The sequence below is a fragment of the Schistocerca serialis genome, chromosome 3 (assembly GCF_023864345.2).
Source record: "Schistocerca serialis cubense isolate TAMUIC-IGC-003099 chromosome 3, iqSchSeri2.2, whole genome shotgun sequence".
NCBI classification, from domain to species: Eukaryota; Metazoa; Arthropoda; class Insecta; order Orthoptera; family Acrididae; genus Schistocerca; species Schistocerca serialis.
In genome coordinates this window covers 112,507,183-112,513,182 of record NC_064640.1, presented here as the reverse complement: position 1 = coordinate 112,513,182, position 6,000 = coordinate 112,507,183, and positions in this window count along the sequence as shown.

Here is a 6,000-nt window from a genome sequence, read left to right as displayed (position 1 = left end):
GAAAATATATTGTTGACGCCGATCTACATAGGGAGAAACGATCATCATAATAAAATAAGGGAAGCAGAGATCGTACGGAAACACATAGATGTTGGTTTTTTCTGCACGCTGTTCGAGAGTGGAATAATAGAGAATTATTATGAAGGTGGGTTCGATGAACCCTCTGCCAGGCACTTAAGTGTGATTTACAAAGTATCCATGTAGATGTAGATATAGTGCCGATGTCGTGGTGTTAACATTGGCACATGCATCGGTCGTCGGCTGCGGAGGCCCATCGTTAGGAGTGTTTGGTGCACTGCGTGTTCAGACACACTTGTACTCTGCCCAGCATTAAACTCTGATAACAGTTCCGCTGCAGTTCGCAGCTCGTCCTGTTTCACCAGTCTAGCCAGCCTACGACGTCCGGAATCTGCAATGAGGGGTGAACGCCCAACCCCACGACGTCTGGACGTAGTTTCACCTCGTTTTCGCCACGTGTCGAAGACACTCACCACAGCACTCCTTGAACACCCGACAAGTCGTGTAATTTCCGAAACGCTCGTGCTGAGCCTCCGGGCCATCGCAGTCTGCTCTCGGTCAAACTCAGATCGCGCGCCTTCCCCATTCTACACACGGACAGCACGCTCACTGATGCCACATGCACCTTGCGTGTGTCTGACTAACAGTCTTTCTTCGGCAGGTGACCCTGCCATCGCCTGGACGGGTTTATATCGATAACAGATGGGTGGTCGATGGTCTGGCTGATCGCTGTAAAAAAAAATACAAAACTCCCACAGCCGTGTGGTTTACTTGTCAGTATCTACGGCTGCACGACTTGTCTGGCGCAGCTATAATAAATTATGCACACAGGCCTCACTCGTGAATCTGTCTATCTAAGAATGAAAACCGTATCAAAACCCGTACAGTAATCCCTGTGATTAGCCTTCGCACACAGACATAAAAACGTGGCGGGGTACTTCAAGTGCTTATGAATATGTACAGATTCTGGTTAACCTTCACTGCTCTCTGGAGTTGCATCAGATGTTTACCTTGCTGGTTTTCCCGCCACATACCGTCTCCTCTGTGGCTGACCAGCTCACAGCTCCCACAACTGCCACCAGATGTCACTCCAAACTCCAATTAAATATGGGACATATAACTACACATATCTTACACATAGATCATTTCTATTATTATAAATTATACACACAAACGTATCTCATGAGTCAGTCTGTCTATTTGTGAAAATAGAATCAAAATCCCTACAGTAGTTCCTGAGATTTTTATCAATGTCTAGATATATAGTGATGTAGATACATTAGTGTGTATGAATAAATATTTGTACTGCTAGAATATACGCACATAATGAATGCGTTTTTATTTATTGTCGTATGTCGAATCCTAGTTTAAAAAACTACAAATTTCTTTCTTTCTCATGAATTATTTCTTACAAGAGCTTAAGACAGTTCTATGAACAGTATTTTTGGTCTTGTCTTCTTCTTGAAGGACTACAAATTTTTTGGGTTCGATACACGTGAGTGCACCACATAGAGTTGTCGAAGAGAAAAACACATTTTTTACTAAAAACACTCCAGAAACTTTGAGTGTGTGTCCTTGGGCTTTATTCGTGGCCATTCCAAAAGCAATTTTTAGCGGGAATTGTGATCTTTGAAACTCAAAAAACGAAGCCGTCGGTATAATTGAGATAGGTGGAATCAAAACATTTTCACCTTTAGCTGAGCCGCTAATTACAGTAGCTCTAATAATATTTTAGCCCAGATGTGTAATTTGTAAGTGCGTACCTTTAAACAGTCTGCTCGCATCAATATTTCTGATTAATAAGACTGGAACACCAGCCTTTAACCTCAGCTTATGAAAAGGCACTCCTGATAATTCCAAAGAGTTACGAAACTCTATAGTATAAGAGGTGACTTCTTCAGTGTCTATAATATTACCGGGAGAGTGATGCTCTACAGTACCTCCTTCTAATTGTGACATAATTTTTTCATTTTTCTGTCCTACAAGTTCATTAATCGGAGCCAAAATTGCCCTTTCGTACAACCAATCTTTTCTTTCCCTTATTTTGTTGCAGTTCAGGCTAAACTATGTTCACGAAATGTGCTGTACTGTGAGAAATATTACAGAAGTCACGATGTAGTGTAATCATGGCCGGCCGGGGTGACCGAGCGGTTCTAGGCGCTACAGTCTGGAACCGCGTGACCGCTACGGGCATGGATGTGTGTGATATCCTTAGGTTTAAGTAGTTCTAAGTTCTAGGGGACTGATGACCTCAGAAGTTAAGTCCCATAGTGCTCAGAGCCATTTGAGCCATTTGTAATCATGTCCTTGGCATCTGTATCGACACGATCTTCGCCGATTTTCAGAAGAGCGTCCACATATTGTCCAGATTCTGTGTCATTGTACAGTTGCACTCGCATTTTTCTTGTGAAACTAATTTTTTCACATGTTGCCATAAGGCTGACGCCTTTAAAGATGTATTATTTCGTCTGCCGGAGCGCCTTTATTTGTCACGGTCAGGGTCTGTCTAAAATCGCCAGCAATAATACGACCACCATTCCTACGATAGTTTGGTAGCCTTTAAAATCTTACATTGTACGATATAGTGATTCACTTGTTCTTTTGTAAGACACTGTACATTCGTCTCCAACCAACAGCTTACACTGCTGCAACATCCGTCCAGTCTGCTTTAGGCGGTGGCGCGGCACGAACCTGTTGTCTTGGCCGCGGGCGCGCGTGGACGAGGAAGTGTTTACACCGCCGGTACTCGTGCGTGTTGTTGTCCGACAAGATAGCCATGGCACACAATTTTAGAAAGACTACGCTCCAGTTTACGTTTGACAAAGAATATGACACAAAGCTTTCGAAATAGAGCGTTTTTTGACGGAAGAAGTTCGTTTACCTGCTAGACACCTAATTGGAATACACCTATCCATTGTAAGCAGTACCATATACATCAAAATGACCGATGAAGCTCTGTGTGAAAGGAGTCTCGCCGCTGCTCAAAGAGGATTTAAATTTCGACACTCTGATGGCCATATCAGCGATGTAACAGTAGCTCCTTCAGGCTTGGGTGTGAGGTTCATTCGGATCTCTGAATTGTCGTTTGAGGTAACAGAATCGATGGTTACTGAATCGCTGCGACCATATGGAGCGGTACTCAGTCATACGCCTGAACTCTGGGCAAGTTTTAGCACCTACCCCGTGCTAAACGGCGTCCGACAGGTGCGGATCGTCTTTAACAAACATACACCTTCTTATTTATACATTGGAGAATGTCGAACTATTGTAATTTACGATGGCCAGCCACGCACATGTTCTGGCTGTGGTGGAGAAGGAGATATCAGCTCGGAGTGCATACAACGCCGCGCCATGCAACTGCCACATGAAGAAGCGCCACAGCGAGAAGTTCCAATGCAACTGCCGGTGACGTACGTGTCGGTGGCCCGCCGGGAGGTGTTGCGAAGTTCGGAGCGTGAGAAGGATGTGTTGATGCAAGTGCAGATCGAGTTAGAGGAGCATGGAGGTGACACGGAGGATGCCCCTAGACCCACGTCACGTCAGATGAGGGAGGAACCTTCCGCACCCTCAGATGTAGCACGCGGCATAGAAGTAGACGTCGAGACAGTGGCGCCAGCAACGGACCAACGAACGATCGACGAACACAGTGAGGCAGCAGAGGGCAGGCCACGCAAACAGCGATCGCCGAAGCGTCGCAAAAAGCGTCGCCGAAGTTCGGGTGACACATCCCCTCCCCCCCTCCCCCGAGCCTAGGGGACACGGAAGTTTTTCTAGCCGAAGAACTGTCTGACACGGAACACGTGCCTATAGAGGTCCCTCTTCATTGACATCGACTGACCCAGCACTGCCGATGGAGGAGTCAGGGTCAATGTCAAGGCAGCCACATCGAACAACATCAGAGGACGTTTCTGGGATTGATAACCTCTGCGACTGGGCGGAACCAGTGGAAGAGATACAGGAATTGGCACCCCAAATTGAAGACAAGTCACTTACAGGATGCACACCACGGAACTCAAACAATGGAGGGCAACCCGTTGGCGGGCACCCCTCTGAGCACGAATAGCATATAAGGTGGGAACAGTGAACATTAACACCGGACATTCGCTTGCAAAGGTGCAACTTTTCCGGCTCATGATTTACGCTACAGACGTGGATATCCTGCTGGTGCAGGAAACCTGCAATGCTGCTTTTCCCGACGTGCGTGGTTACAACACTTATCTAGAGCCGACTCCACATGGAGGACGTGGCACAGCGATATCAGTCCGAAGGATCAAACCCCTAATTTCAGCTCCTGCCACTCATTGCACACGATCTGCCGGGACATGGCACTAATGGACACGTGGGATAAGATCCATGGGCAGTGAGAGGGCTCCACGTTTTTTACTAGCCACGCGGCGAGCAGGCTGGATCGGATTTATGTTTCTGACGGATTAAGGGATCACGTGTTGGCTGCTGAACGTTGGCCCACAGCTTTTACGGATCACCTTGCATATTTATGCACGTTAACCCTCCCACGGCAATGGGTCTGGCGGAGCCGTAGTTCATGTAAACTTAATTCATCCTTATTGGTGGATCTCGAATGTTCCAGCGGATCGAAGAAAAATGGTAGACGTGCACTCGCCGTCTGCTGATGCACCGTACGGTTCTTTCATGGTGGCTGCAATGTGCAAAACCGGCGATACGAAGAGCACTCATAACGTATGGCAAGGAAAAAGCGAAATGGCTCCAAGATACACTTGATTATTACTGCATGGTGCTCCGTGACCTGTCCTCCAGCGCCCCATCGCCCGAGAGTCAAGCGGAAGTCCATCGCATTCAGGTGTGCATTTATCGATCACGAGACGTCGACTGGAGGGACTTCCGATTCGTGCTCGGTGCTTGGACAACGTCGATGGAGAACGTATTAGCATGCATCATGTGTCCAAGGGACACGCGCGTAATCGCCTATCCTTGATCACAGTGCTCCATGAAGATGATGGTCGGCCCTTGACGTCACAACAGGACATTGCTGCTGGGTTTCTGGAGCATTACCGCCTCCTTTTCACTGGGACCCCGACGGACAATCGGATAGGAGAAGAAATTTTGCGACAGATGCAAACGGAGGTGGATGGTCTGGATGCAGAGGCGCTATTGCAACCCCTAACGGAAGATGACATACGGAGGGCCCTCACGAAGGGTGCAGTGCATAAATCCCCTGGGCCAGATGGGTTGACACATTTGCGGATCTAATGATGCCCCAATTGGTGTTGATGTATGATGAGTTAGAGCCCTGACACGGACGTTCCATCGCAGTTCATGGCCGGACTGCTTATACCAATGCCGAAATCGACAGCGAGTTTCAGCGCCCATCAATTTAGACCGCTCACAATGCTCAATACTGACTGTAAGATCTTTGCGTGAATGTTGACGGAGGTTCAAAACTGTAATGTCCAAGACAATACCACCAGACCAGGCTTGTCTAGGGGTTCGGAGCAACACCCATTCTATTCTAGGCGAATACCGTGACATAATTTCCTTGACGGAAGCATGTCGCATGCGAGCGGCTTTCGTATCAGTGGATTTTGATCGTGCCTTTGACAGGATCAACCATTACCGTCCTCATGCGCCTCCTTCGCGGCGCTTCTTCGATGGTAAGAGTCAATGGCAGAGAGGTAGGAACGGTTCCTGTTTGCAGCTCAGTTAGGCAAAGGATGTCCCTTGTCAATGATGCTGTTTGCAATAGCGTTTGAACCATTGATACAAACTCTTAGACGGACTCTTACAAGCGTCCGACTCCATGCGAGTTCCTTCACGTGTCGTGCATATGCCGACAACTTTATGGTACTTGTCCGGTCGGAGAACGAAGTACGTAAGGTGGTTACCCTTCTTACTACGTAAGGAGTAGCTGCTGGAAGCAGGGCCAACATGAATAAAACCAAGATTATGCACATCGGACGAGGGCTGGACGCTCTGCACAGTCTATTTACAACAGTGGACATCTTG